The 15066-nt window shown below is 37.0% G+C and overlaps 1 protein-coding gene, 5 non-coding genes and 1 pseudogene across 9 annotated transcripts in view; all 7 read left to right on the plus strand.

Moving 5' to 3' along the window:
• The window catches only part of LOC120344644 (FGFR1 oncogene partner 2 homolog), a 254399-nt gene that overhangs the window by 130166 nt on the left and 109167 nt on the right, over positions 1 to 15066 (plus strand). The gene's annotated exons all lie outside the window — the stretch shown is intronic.
• On the plus strand, positions 10264 to 10405 carry LOC144423577 (U1 spliceosomal RNA; annotated as a pseudogene).
• LOC144423504 (U1 spliceosomal RNA) lies at positions 10995 to 11157 on the plus strand. The gene has a single exon (XR_013475998.1). It is a non-coding gene; the product is annotated as a U1 spliceosomal RNA (small nuclear RNA).
• Positions 11760 to 11922, plus strand: LOC144423525 (U1 spliceosomal RNA). The gene has a single exon (XR_013476019.1). It is a non-coding gene; the product is annotated as a U1 spliceosomal RNA (small nuclear RNA).
• On the plus strand, positions 13079 to 13241 carry LOC144423826 (U1 spliceosomal RNA). The gene has a single exon (XR_013476192.1). It is a non-coding gene; the product is annotated as a U1 spliceosomal RNA (small nuclear RNA).
• Positions 13819 to 13981, plus strand: LOC144423827 (U1 spliceosomal RNA). Its single transcript, XR_013476193.1, has one exon. It is a non-coding gene; the product is annotated as a U1 spliceosomal RNA (small nuclear RNA).
• LOC144423427 (U1 spliceosomal RNA) lies at positions 14537 to 14699 on the plus strand. The gene has a single exon (XR_013475921.1). It is a non-coding gene; the product is annotated as a U1 spliceosomal RNA (small nuclear RNA).

Genomic DNA, 15066 nt, shown 5'->3' on the forward strand with positions numbered 1-15066 from the left:
AGGACGGAAATATTTTGCACCCGGCTGTTTGTTGGCAGAACAACGATACGCTAAAGTTAATTGATCGAATACAGGGAAGTATTTATTTATCATCTCACTTGCGAACATCGAGGTTTTGGCGGAATTGTACGATCATGTTGTCTTTCTTAAATAATAACTTTTTCAATAAATGTTCATTTTACTTTTGCGTCTTTATTATATGTCTGGTTTTCATTTATTTTAAATTCGAAATTGTCCGAAATACTCCAACAGGTGTATAGGTACAATAATAATAGTACTTACCAAAGTACCTACCAGGGAAGTTTAATACACACGATGTGTAAAGGGCGTCGTAACTCCCGTTTAATAATTATAAATTTTTTTACATTCTGCTTAAAAAACAACGGTCATCTCACGTAACTCTCGCGACCAAATATTTTTTGTTTTGTATGGCATCGTCTTGGCGACGAATTTATTGCCGACTGAATTTTAATTGTGTTTTAGGTTAGTTATTTTCTGTTTGTTGGTTTCTAAACTTTACAAACTTGGGTAGCAATTACTAATAATGTGAGATTTGTGCATATGAACGATTGAATATCGCGACTGGATGTCCGATATCTGAGAATGCGTAATTCTCTTTCAACATTAATTTTCAGGATATCAGCGTTCATGTGGTCGAATAAAAATTATTTATCAAATGAATTGGTATTTCGAGACACTCTCAAAATTATTTGGGATCTATTATCATATCATTCGTTTATTTTTTATATTCATGTTTTTCTCAAGGATCACCCTCGGTATATTTAGTGTACCTTCGCAAAAGAAAACTCTTTGATGTCATCGTTCCTATTAGTGTAATTGAAATATATGGAAACCTCGCAAGTGGCGTTGTGATGCGAATTTTGATACTAGGTCAGCAGCATTACAAAGAGTGCTATTTATGAATGCTGAAAGTACATGACATTACTAAACATTTTGCCAATATATGATGTTTTCTGCCCGATTTAAACTAACTCGCACGCAAACCAAGGCATGTGGACATTTAAAAATTACTTGTCTTTGGGTAAGCTCTGAAATAGTATAATATAAATGTAAATGAGAAATTAGGTCACGCTAGCTCACGAAACGGGAGGATTTTCAAAGTGATCTTGTGTAATATTTCGGAGAAAAAAGTTTGAAAGGAAAGTAGGTCAACCTATCCCCTAAAACAGGGGAGTATCCTGCATAATATTTCGGAGGGAACGTAGGTCAACCTATCTTTTAAAACAGCGGGTGGCGACTTTCAAAGTGGTTCAAAATCACAAATTAATAATTATCAGATTAGGTTTAGGGATGAATCGAAAAGTTGAATTTCCAGCGCACCTAACCCTAATTAGTTGATTGCTATTTATATTTGGGGGGGGGGGGGGTTATTTTGCACCGGATTTGTACAAACGATCCACCCTGTAACTAATATGGTTTCCAGCCGGCCGCATGTCTGTTAGATGGAAGGAGTAACAAATGTGAAAGTCTTTGCTGTTTACGCGAGTAAGCAACTGACACCGTGATACATTGCATGAAAGTTTTGTCCGCGGCAGGTGTTAGCAGATGTCATTTCGTTGCCGATGAATTCGCTTGTTTTAATTAAACATGAATTCGCTTAAAGGAAACTCAGTTAACGAAAAGGCTTCTCTTTAATTCATAATAATAACCGGAGGAGCGCTTTTTCGAGTATCTATGCCGTTTTAAATGGGTTATATGAAAGGCTAGGGCACCTAACTTGTTAAAATCGGCAAAAGCACTTTCGCACTTTTTTTTTTGGACTGCGAAGCACTTTCGCACTCATAATTTGCTTAAAGTTAACACTGCAGTGAAGCCCATGTTATGTTTTCAAATAAATTCAACATACTACCCATTTCACTTAGGTGATTGGCTTTCGTATCCACGCAATTCAAAATTGTGCATCTATGGCGGTTCCACGTATGCGTTAGTTCTGGTAATCATGGGAAGTCATCAAAACTGCGTTACCTGTAATCTACTGAGACAGATCGCATACCCGTACCACTTTGTTTTGGTTTTCGTGTCCATATATTCGAGCATTGCTGTCTTGTTTTTAGGTTCAATCATCATCTTCTATTCCATAATATTGTACATCTTGCATTTCTGTTCCACTTATTATTGTTTCAATCTTTATTAAACGACGCCACAAATACTAGAATCAAATACAGGAATAGAGGTTGAACACTTCACTTGTGAACATGCTTACAAGTTCTGAATTGAGTTCTCGCTACTCATCAAAGGCCGTGATCGAACTGCGGTCGATTGTGGTTGAAGCGTTTTTCAAGGAGAGTAGAAAACCAATTTGTTTTTTTTGTACACAGTGAAATCGCGGTAAAGTGCAGAATCAAATTCATCAAAAATTTTTTAAATAACACTCCTTTAAACGATAGGTCGTCAACATCTACAAGCTTTGCTACAATTTCTTCCGAAGGCTCATTAATAAAAGAATCGATCTTTTGTCTTTTATACGTTGGCTCAAGTAACCTACATTGGTCTTGCGTAGATCGCTTACATTTTCAAATTCGCTGATGTCGTTTATCGTGTAACACTGATTTTGTCTTTCGCTTGTGACGGCACAGGAGTCTTTTTTGTTTTATTTATTATTATCGCAACCAGTGACCCAGCACAGCTGCTACGCTTTAATAATAAGGACAAGCCCGCTTTTCATACAAGTATGTCAACAAGTAATATGACTTGATAATGCACGGAAACCGGGTTTTAGCTTATCGACTTGATTCGAGTTTATGTAATACATGAGTCAATTTGATGGAATGACTCAATCTCATACTAACTATCTCTCTTGAAGACAAGTACTAATGATCGGCTTGAACTCTGACCATGACGACCGGTGACTATACATGCAATCAGGGTTTAAATCAGCGAGTCCCTACCGGCGGTTCTTGGCCTCCCAAAGGGTTCACAGAGCAGGTGGAGTGGACCAAAATGCTAGGCGCAAAACTGATTTTACTTTTCCCTCGACAGGAACACTTCCTGTTTTTCCTAGTTCCATTGCTTGATAACGTAGTTTCACAGGATGTTTTCACTTTGTTGAACATGAATTGTTTGAACATCATCGGATTTAAATCTACTAATCGAAATACCACTGGAATAATAAACAGGGGTCACGAGTGCTAAATGTCTCCGGAAGTAGAGAACGAGCCATAAAAATTCGGGAACAACTTGTTTAGAGACTTCTACCCGAGTTTTGCTTTCTATCTTTGCAAATTATGCTGAGTCACATTTTAAAAACGTTGGCAGAATTTTTCTGAATAACGTTTTATTTGAACTTTATAAAGGATAATTATGCTAAGTCATATTTATGATCCTCCCAGTGCAGTTGGTTTTTCCTTCGCCTATTGTGGGAAAAGCAAAGCACTTAAGTACTACTTAACTAAGTTTGTTTCAGAAATTCTCTCCCTAATATACCTGTCCTAACTCAAGATATCTATAGATATGGTAGGCATGGTCATATTTCTTACGCATGAGTAATGTTCTATTTTACGGTTTAATATTCCATTTTATTTTTCTATTTCTTTTTCTAGTGGATTCTCATAAATTGATGAAATAATAACAAACTCACAAATGATCGAATCAATATTTATTAATATTTTCGGTAATGTACAGAAATCACATCGAGCGAGACAGCCATGAATTTTATTTTCTGAGCAAGAATTTTCAATAGAAAAAGCGACCAATTCAAAGCATGGGTTATACGGTTAATATTAGTAAAGGAATAATAAAAGTAATAAAAAGGGAAAACTCTTTGCCGTTTATATTATTCAGTCTTTCAACGTAGTTTTGTCAGGTTTTATTAAGCTGGTTTTATATTTCACAGATGACACCATACTTTGACCATGATGGTTTTGCATTAATCATTCCCTGACGTCCAAACTCTTGATCTTTATGGATCTGAACAACAACATTTGTACGCGATTCATCGGATGTCGGGTAACTAGGATACCACACTTCAGTTGCTATAGTGATTGGTTCTCCGCTTAACAGCAACAGCTGATTGTTCTGTGACAACGAAATGAAAGTTCTCAAAATCTGTTTTGTACTGACGTATTAGATCACCGGTTTTCATCCAGTTCTGCTGGGCCACAGAAGAATTTTGAGGTGGGCCACAGCACTAATAAACATTGATAATTCTGTTTATGTCACAATAGTCAATTTTGATTGTAGCAGCAATCAATGACGATGCTGTTTTCTGCTACTGGGATGTAATTCTCATTTTAATGAGAAACGTTTGAGTGTTCATTTTCGTAGAAAGATCCTGATTTTTTTTGTAGTTTTCGCCTTGTAATAAAAAGTTGATGGGCCACAAGTATTTTGGGAAACAAAAATGAACCACGAAAGAAAGTAGGTTGAGAATCACTGCATTAGGTGAATAATGAAAACACTTGCTCGCTTTCAGTAATGAGCTTTATAGTGAAGGTAGTCATCATAGACGATGTATGTATGGCAAATGATGTGTTAATAATTACATCAAAATGAGTGAAAACCAGAAATTACTGGCAATATCACAAATTCTAAAATATTCGTCAAATACCAGAATACCAATCAGACTGTTCGTCGACGGCGTCACAATACATTTGAAATCACAATCATATTTTATAATTAGTTTTCTCTAATGATCCAATTCATTAAAAAATCGCAAGGCATTGTTAACCTGCTTACTATTTGATAATTTTATTAAAGACAAGCTTTGGGCCAACCTTTGACCCGATGATGTTTACAAAAATGAGTCAAACTCCGCTGAGATTGTGATCTTTTAACTGACCTTATACTCCATCCCAGTCCAGATTTCAATCCATTCGATTCCAGCAGGGATCAGTGAGCGAAGATAAGGAAGCAGCGACTGGTAATGCGCGAGTTCGTAGATATTCGCGAGTTTTCTGTTGTTCATTGATTTGCAGATTGGTCCGGCATCATTGAAGGTGACGTTATGTGTACCATACACAACTATTCGGAAGCATTTTGTCTTATATGTGACGTCACATTTGCCTGAAAACAACAATATTGTTGTCATCGAATCTTTTTTATTAAAATTTCAGATTATCTTATCAATCTGGGATTAATCATTTGTCGCTCTGCTTATTCAGTGAGATTTCCTTTCAAAATAGAAATTTGGAAATATTGTAATTTAACAATTTTGGAAAAAGGAAATTCGATAAAAAGAAAATTAAAAAAAAAACGACGGAAAAAATCTATTTCAGATGTCATAATTGCTATCAAATTTAGATACATGGTTGGTGGGCTTAACAGAAGTCGTAACAGCATAGGGGTTGTGTTAATCACCCAGGGACAACTCGGGGTCCAATACTTAAATCTTCATAAAATTAAATACCGATGCTTTGACGGGTGTGGCTTATGTTAAAGTCAATGTATGAATCAGAAAACACAAATATAAATTACTTTCAGCTTTTTTCTTCTCATCAAGACTTTTCTTGATCAATCTGGCAATTTCTGTAAAAAAAAAATGAATTATTTTATTTTGGTGAGGGTATGGCGTTTTGAATCAATTTTCATCATATTATATTGTTCACAGTTTCTTTTTCTCGAAAGTCTTGTTTAATTTTGTAACTACTTCATACTTTAAGTATCTTACACGCCGAAAATATTTTTGAACCATTCCGTGACTGGGACTCAAAAGTCTGTCATACGTATAAAGTCAACAAAGTATTTTTAAACATAATATATATCATGAAGTGGGACGAACTCACCAGATCCATCGCCTTTCTGTGAAAAAAAATAAATAATATAAATGATTAGTAAAGTGAACATAACACGTAAATTTATTAGATTATATAAGTGGGTGTAAGTTTCAGAATTTCGAATCGAAGCAATTCGAATCAATCTCAATTCGAATCGATTCGATACAATTTAAAAAAAGGGGCTTGATTATTTAAAAAAAAGGTTTAGATAACACACGGCGATTGATTGCACGACACAAAGGCGCCGCCTTATTGTCCTTACGTTTACAGCTTTCCAAAGCCGTGACACTCCCAGAGTCGTTATATTTCATAATGGTAGCAGCTTTGGAGGGAACAATGGTTTTGCTCAATTTTGTTTGACTACTTAAAATGTTACAATGTTTTACAATATTAAATTATCTAGATATTATTATTATAATAAAACACCATTGCTTTATACCTTATAAAAAAATACCTGATAAGCTTCCCTCGTTATCATTGCTTCTTTTAAAATTAGGGCACATACGGTACTAACTAGCGCGTATCATTGGGATGAATTTTAAGGTAAATTTTGAAAGAAACAGTCGCTATACACCCGGTATTATTTGCAAACATAATTGTATGTAAGTAAATGTAACTAAGTATACCTTTATGCAACAAAAAATAAATCTCAGTCGTAATATATTTGGTAGTTGATACATCCATGCAGTGTGTTTTTCTAGTAACTTTCTCAATTCTTAAAGCTCATTTTTTGTTATTTTATCGAAAAATATACTATATTTCTATCAAATTTGAAGAAAGTTAACGATAATATGATGATATACTGAATCGGAACATTGTGATTCAAAATTCGATTCGAAAAAAAATATTCGAAACTTACATCCCCAGTTACGTCACATGCAACAGTCGGATTGAAAATTGGGTTGAAAATTAAAAAAAAGCTTCGAGTTCTTCCAAAAATATTAGATCTAACAGTATCAGTGGCTACATTTCCAAAGCCTAGCTAAGAGTCAAGCAGTAAAACAACTGATAAAAAATAGTAACTTGATTTCACCGTGCAATCTCCAATTTGGACGAGTTTCCCCTTCACGATCTTGGAAACGCAGGATCCAGCTGTCAAAATAAAATGTGATATTTTCAGGTTCAATTCAACGACATCTTGTGACAAGATTATAAGCGTTTCTACACTCTTATATTTCAAAATTTTTGGTACCAGATTGAGCCGGAGATTACCTGCAATTCAGTATTTTAAAATCAAGTATTCGTATCCGAGGCAAATCTTACCCGGTACTTTCAGTTCCGCAAGCAAGGCACAGATAACAGGAATGAACAGAATAATTTTGACGGAGTCCATGTTTGCTACCAGGAAGCTTTGATGACGCAACTAAATATTTAGCTATAAAGTAAATATCTGTAAAAATATCCGAAAGTATTATGTTGCTTATCTTATAAGCTCTTGTCAGAGCTCATGGTTGGTATCGAGATGATGTATTTTCGAGACTTTTTTTCGGCGTTCCTGATCTATTTAAGACGCAAATTCAAACAGATAGGCAAAATTCACGATTACTATGATGTATATCAAAAAATGCACAAAAATTAAAAACGAGAATATCGGTCAGAGACCGAAGACTCATCGATCGAAAGTTAGGGGATCTCCCAAAACAGCGCTCTTACTCCATAGTGACACCTTGTGTCCCATCACCAATTAATTGATAACTCGCTAATTCTGCGACATAATTCGCCCAAAATCAATAGGCTTCTGGTACGAGATATGATGAATGCACATGCAAAATCTGCAGCAGATCTAATCTCGCTTTCGTGAGATGTCGCGTGCATTTAACAGACAGACAGACAAACACACAAATACCCATCAACATAATAACTTATCATTAAAATCCATAAGTAATATATAAAAGTTCCCACCTAGCTGTGCCGGTTCTGAGTTAGAGCAGTCGTACACAGTTACGTACACACATATAGACAGATAACTGCTGAATTGGATGTAAACACAGGCATGTCGTAATCATGATATGAACCTTTCCCCGACCTTTGACCCCCGGAAAATTCTTCCTATACTTTACCATTGCAAAATTTTCAGGGCTATTTTAGGAGTGCTTTTGCTAGTTGGCGCCTGTAAAATGGGGTATGTGTTTCAAACCATCTTTATGATTCATCGCACACAACAATCTGTTTTTTTAAAAGTACCGGTAAAGAGTTTCAGGCTAGGGTATCACAGCTATTTCTACACTAATTTTTCTTAGGTTACTAAATTGAAACTCCTAGGAAGACAGAGTGATCATTGAATTATCTGATTTTTATTTAAGTTTCCGAAACACAACTGAAAACTAACGAATAGAGTTCAAAAACGCGAAAACGAGGTAATGTTTACAACCACGCTTGAAAATCTGTCTGAGTGAGAAAAGTGTCTGAGCGGATGCCAAAAGGGGGCATTGTTACGTCACTTTTTGCATCTTGCTGATTGGCCAATGTCACAAAGTAAACAAGGAAGTCGATGCTCGGGGAAAGGTCCATACGATACATACGCAAAACAGATATTCAACATCTATCAACCATTGTTGTACGACATCAAGTTCACCCAGATTCAAAACCACTCAGTGAAAACAGGTCGGCAGGCGCCTGTAGAATAAACGAGTCCGCTATATGCAATTAGCCGTAGCAATTGATCAGATAGCGATTTTATCCGTGCTGTATTGAAAAAAATGAAACCTAAAAATCATCCGCGTGACGCAGAATCCAAACTTCATTCACTTTCTATATTTGTGCACTTGAAAGCAGTTTATATTCGCGTGTGGTGTTTTGTTTGACGTCACTTCCTGAGGTATATATGAAACAAACTAATGAGTATATTTTGTTGCATGCCCTAATAGCTAGCTTGTGCGAAACGAACAACGCATGTCATAAAATCAATAACCAAACTTTTGTGCCTGTAATAACTAGAAAGCCCGTGGCTTCACCCAGTTACTTGTATCTGACCCTCCTGTACTGAAGGTTACACAGCCCTGCATTATCGAATACAGATAAATAAAAAGTTCCCATCCAGCTGTTATGAGTTAAAACATTGATCAAGGGTACACAGTTTCAGACAGATAACAGCTTAATTAGATGTCAACATCAGCATGGAGGAATCTTCAACAATTATATACGGTGTCCATAAAGTCTTAAATTTTTTAAAATTGCTAAGATAATTTATCGATTCCATATATTGTTTTAGCCCTCATAGATGTATTAAATTAAGTAAAAAGACACAATTACTGAATTTAAAATAACAAATATAGTTAAGATATACTAAGAACTGACTTCATAACAAAATTGAAATTGTAAAGGGACTTTATGGACATAATATAGTTTAAAAAACATACGCAAAGCAGATATGCAACATCTATCAACCATTGTTGTACGACATCAAGTTCACTCAGATTTCAAACCACTCACTGAAAACAGGTCGGCAGGCGCTTGTAGAATCAACGAGTTCGCTATATGCGACTGGCCGTAGCAAGTGACCAGACAGCAATTTTATCTGTGCTGTATCTAAAAAATGAAAAATAAAAACATCCGCATGCCGCAGCATCCAAACTTTATTTACTTATTAGATCTGTGCAGTTGAAAGCTGTTTATATTTGCGTGTGGTGTTTTGTTTGACGTCACTTCCTGCGGTAAATATAAAACAAGCTAATTAATAGAATATTTTCGTTGCACCCTATTACCCTGTGCGTTTAGTATGTTCTGTTGTACGGCAATACATTGTAGTATATATCTACATATTGTATATAAAATGGCATTCATTGAACATCTTTGAAAATTGATAAAAAATGAGATTGTTTTTTTTTGCTTGAGAGACTCGTACTCATAGATCTTCTACGACATATGCTATAGCGTTCGCAAACTAACGGGACTAAAATTCAGCATGATGCAGCATCCAAAATTCATTTACTCATTATATTTGCGTGTGGTGTTTTGTTCGACGTCACTTCCTGAGGTATATATGGAACAAACTGAAAAGAATTTTTTGGTGCACCCGATTACCTTGCTCGTTTAGTATGTTCTGTTGTTCAGCAACACATTGTGGTATATATACATACTGTGTATAAAATGGCATGCATTAAACATATACAAAAATCGAAATGGTTCTTTTCCTGCTTGAGAGACTTGTAATCATAGATCTTTTACGACATATGCTATAGCGTTTGCAAACTTAAAAGACAAAAAATTTATTCTTTAACCGTGAGTGTTCTTTGTGGCGTATTGAATAAACCAGAGGCGGGTTAATTACTACCCGCAGGCCGGATCCGGGCTGCTAACGAAGTTTTTCATCATTTTGCTTGCCTATATTACGACTATAGTTTTTTATGAATATCAATTTCCGCTGGAAATAACGAATCCCCGCGAATACTCCGCACCTAAAGGTAATGATAAATCAATCAATTGAAGTTACAATTTTGGCACTCACCATTTTTATTGTTGAGAACTTCAATCCTAACATTTAGCATATGACATTCTTTCATGATACGCAATCAATTGTCAAAATCAATACTTAATTAACTGACTAGACTGTTCTGCCTAGGCGAGGTTTGGTTATTGCACCCAGTCTAAATTGACCCTAGTGATTATCCCAAATGTGGATAACTCGGTCGTGTAATTTCTCCTAGTGGAGGCTGCGTTCGCGCTATCCCTTCTGTATATTTGCTCTCTACCAATATCCTGTTGGCTTAAGAGTTAGGTCAATGAGCGGCCACGTTGCTTTCATTAGTTGTGGTCGTCTTGATCCTCGTTTGGGTATGTTATATTTCTCATGACCAATCTTACAATCCATTCATTGATATTAGTCCATGACATGCCTCGCCATTATCCAAGTTATCCCTTTATCCAACCGTCTCTAGATTGATTCCTTATTTGCAGTTTCACATTCAGATTGTGTTGCCATTGATTGAGCAATATAATGAGCGCCAAGATTCGGAAATATCATTATTTCCTGTTTAAGGTACGTATCGGAGTTGCGGCTCTTTGTTTATAGTTTAATATTTCAACCCCTGGTCCTTTGCTATTTCTTGTAAAGTTGTTCAGCTTCATTCTGCCATCGGATGGCAAAGAACTCGCGATGTATCACATAAAAGATTTGAATGCAATGAATCGTATTCTACGTTACTGACAGACGAATAAATTAAAATTGCAACTTTTGCACATATCGTTTTTATTGTTGAGAACTTCTTCTCAACATTTAGCATATAACATTCATTCATGATGCGCAACCAATCGTCACAAATCATACTTACCTGACGAGGCAGTCAACCGCGATCACGAAGCCGCTTCTGCCTAGGCGAGGTTTAGTCATTGCACCCAGACTAAATTGACCCTAGCGATTATCCCAAATGTGGATAACTCGGACGTGTAATTTCTGCTAGTGCGGACTGCGTTCGCGCTCTCCCTTTTGTGTATTTGCTCCCTATTAATATCCTGTTCGCTTACGAGTTAGGTCAATGAGCGGCCACGCTACTTTCGTATGGCTCAATTAGTTGTGGCCGTCGGGATCATTGCTAGAGTAGGTTATATTTCTTATGATCAATCTTACAATCTATTTATTGATATCAGTCCATGACATGCCTTGCCATTATCCAAGCTATTTCTTTATCCAACCGTATCTAACTTTGATTCCATATTTGTAGCCCCACATTCAGATTGTGTTGCCATTGATTGAGCAATAGAATGAGCGCCATTATTTGGAAGTATCATTATTTGCTGTCCAAAGTACGTATTGGGGCTGTGGCTCTTTGTTTATAGTTTATTATTTTAAACCCTGGCTCTTTGCTATTTCTTGTAAAGTTTTTCAGCTTCATTCTGCCATTAGATGGCAAAGAACTCGCGATGTATCACATAAAATATTTGAACGCAAGGAATCGTATTCTACGTTACTGAAAGACTAATCAATTAAAATTGCAACATTTGCAAATATCGTTTTTATTGTTGAGAACTTCTATCTCAACATTTAGCATAGAACATTCATTCATGATGCGCAATCAATCGTCACAAACTATTCTTCCTGAAGAGGCAGTCAACCGCGATCACGAAGGCGGTTCTGCCTAGGCGAGGTTTAGTCATTGCACCCGAACTAAATTGACCCTAGCGATTATCCCAAATGTGGATAACTCGGTCGTGTAATTTCTGCTAGTGGGGGCTGCGTTCGCGCTATCCCTATCGTATATTTGCTCACTACCAATATCCTGTTGGCTTAGGAGTTAGGTCAATGAGCGGCCACGTTGCTTTCATTAGTTGTGGCCGTTTTGATCCTCGTTTGGGTATGTTATATTTCTCATGACCAATCTTACAATCCATTCATTGATATTAGTCCATGACATGCCTTGCCATTATCCAAGTTATCCCTTTATCCAACCGTCTCTAGATTGATTCCTTATTTGCAGTTTCACATTCAGATTGTGTTGCCATTGATTGAGCAATAGAATGAGCGCCAAGATTTGGATATATCATTATTCTCCGTTTAAGGTACGTATCGGAGCTGCGGCTCTTTGTTTATAGTTTAATATTTCAACCCCTGGTCCTTGCTATTTCTTGTAAAGTTGTTCAGCTTCATTCTGCCATCGGATGGCAAAGAACTCGCGATGTATCACATAAAAGATTTGAACGCAATGAATCGTATTCTACGTTACTGACAGACGAATCAATTAAAATTGCAACTTTTGCACATATCGTTTTTATTGTTGAGAACTTCTTCTTTAGCATAGAACATTCATTCATGATGCGCAAACAATCATCACAAATCATACTTACCTGACGAGGCATTCAACTGTTGGCTTACGAGTTAGGTCAATGAGCGGCACGTTGCTTTCATTGAATGTTGCCGTATTGATCCTCGTTTGGGTATGGTATATTTCTCATGACCAATCTTACAATCCATTTATTGATATTATTCCATGACATGCCTTGCCATTATCCACATTATCCCTTTATCCAACCGTCTCTAGATTGATTCCTTATTTGCAGTTTAAGATTGTGTTGCCATTGATTGAGCAATAGAATGAGCGCCAAGATTTTGATATATCATTATTCTCCGTTTAAGGTACGTATCGGAGCTGCGGCTCTTTGTTTATAGTTTAATATTTCAACCCCTGGTCCTTGCTATTTCTTGTAAAGTTGTTCAGCTTCATTCTGCCATCGGATGGCAAAGAACTCGCGATGTATCACATAAAAGATTTGAACGCAATGAATCGTATTCTACGTTACTGACAGACGAATCAATTAAAATTGCAACTTTTGCACATATCGTGTTTATTGTTGAGAACTTCTTCTTTAGCATAGAACATTCATTCATGATGCGCAAACAATCATCACCAATCATACTTACCTGACGAGGCAGTCAACCGCGATCACGAAGGCGGTTCTGCCTAGGCGAGGTTTAGTCATTGCACCCAGACTAAATTGACCCTAGCGATTATCCCAAATGTGGATAACTCGGTCGTGTAATTTCTGCTAGTGGGGACTGCGTTCGCGCTCTCCCTTTTATATATTTGCTCACTACCAATATCCTGTTGGCTTACGAGTTAGGTCAATGAGCGGCCACGTTGCTTTCATTAAATGTTGCCGTATTGATCCTCGTTTGGGTATGTTATATTTCTCATGACCAATCTTACAATCCATTTATTGATATTATTCCATGACATGCCTTGCCATTATCCAAATTATCCCTTTATCCAACCGTCTCTAGATTGATTCTTTATTTGCAGTTTCAGATTGTGTTGCCATTGATTGAGCAATAGAATGAGCGCCAAGATTCGGAAATATCATAATTCTCCGTTTAAGGCACGTATCGGAGCTGCGGCTCTTTGTTTATAGTTTAATATTTCAACCCCTGGTCTTTGCTATTTCTTGTAAAGTTGTTCAGCTTCATTCTGCCATCGGATGGCAAAGAACTCGCGATGTATCACATGAAAGATTTGAACGCAATGAATCATATTCTATGTTACTGACAGACGAATCAATTAAAATTGCAACTTTTGCACATATCGTTTTTATTGCTGAGAACTTCTTCCTTAGCATAGAACATTCATTCATGATGCGCAAACAATCATCACAAATCATACTTACCTGACGAGGCAGTCAACCGCGATCACGAAGGCGGTTCTGCCTAGGCGAGGTTTAGTCATTGCACCCAGACTAAATTGACCCTAGCGATTATCCCAAATGTGGATAACTCGGTCGTGTAATTTCTGCTAGTGGGGACTGCGTTCGCGCTCTCCCTTTTGTGTATTTGCTCCTTATTAATATCCTGTTGACATACGAGTTAGGTCAATGAGCGGCCACGCTATTTTCGTATGGCTCCACTAGTTGTGGCCGTCGGGATCATTGTTAGAGTATGTTATATTCATGCCTTGCCATTATCCAAGCTGTCCCTTTATCCAACCGTATCTAGATTGATTCCATATTTGTAGTTCCATATTCAGATTGTGTTGCCATTGATTTAGCAATAGAATGAGTGCCAAGATTTGGAAATATCATTATTTGCTGTCCAAGGTACGTATTGGGGCTGTGGCTCTTTGTTTATAGTTTAATATTTCAAACCCTGGCTCTTTGCTATTTCTTGTAAAGTTGTTCGGCTTCATTCTGCCATTAGATGGCAAAGAACTCGCGATGTATCACATAAAATATCTGACCGCAAGAAATCGTATTCTACGTTACTGACAAACGAATCAATTAAAATTCAACTTTTGCAAATATCGTTTTTATTGTTGAGAACTTCTATCTCAACATTTAGCATAGAACATTCATTCATGATGCGCAATCAATCGTCACAAACCATACATACCTGACGTGGCGGTCAACCGCGATCACGAAGGCGGTTCTGCCTAGGCGAGGTTTAGTCATTGCACCCAGACTAAATTGACCCTAGCGATTATCCCAAATGTGGATAACTCGGCCGTGTAATTTCTGCTAGAGGGGACTGCGTTCGCGCTATCCATTTTATATATTTGCTCACTACCAATATCCTGTTGGCTTACGAGTTAGGTCAATGAGCTGCCACGCTATTTTCGTATGGCTCCACTAGTTGTGGCCGTCGGGATCATTGTTAGAGTATGTTATATTCATGCCTTGCCATTATCCAAGCTGTCCCTTTATCCAACTGTATCTAGATTGATTCCATATTTGTAATTCCACATTCAGATTGTGTTGCCATTGATTGAGCAATAGAATGAGCGCCAAGATTTGGAAGTATCATTATTTGCTGTCCAAGGTACGTATTGGGGCTGTGGCTCTTTGTTTATAGTTTAATATTTCAAACCCTGGCTCTTTGCTATTTCTTGTAAAGTTGTTCGGCTTCATTCTGCCA

The sequence above is a fragment of the Styela clava genome, chromosome 5 (genome assembly GCF_964204865.1).
Source record: "Styela clava chromosome 5, kaStyClav1.hap1.2, whole genome shotgun sequence".
NCBI lineage: Eukaryota > Metazoa > Chordata > Ascidiacea > Stolidobranchia > Styelidae > Styela > Styela clava.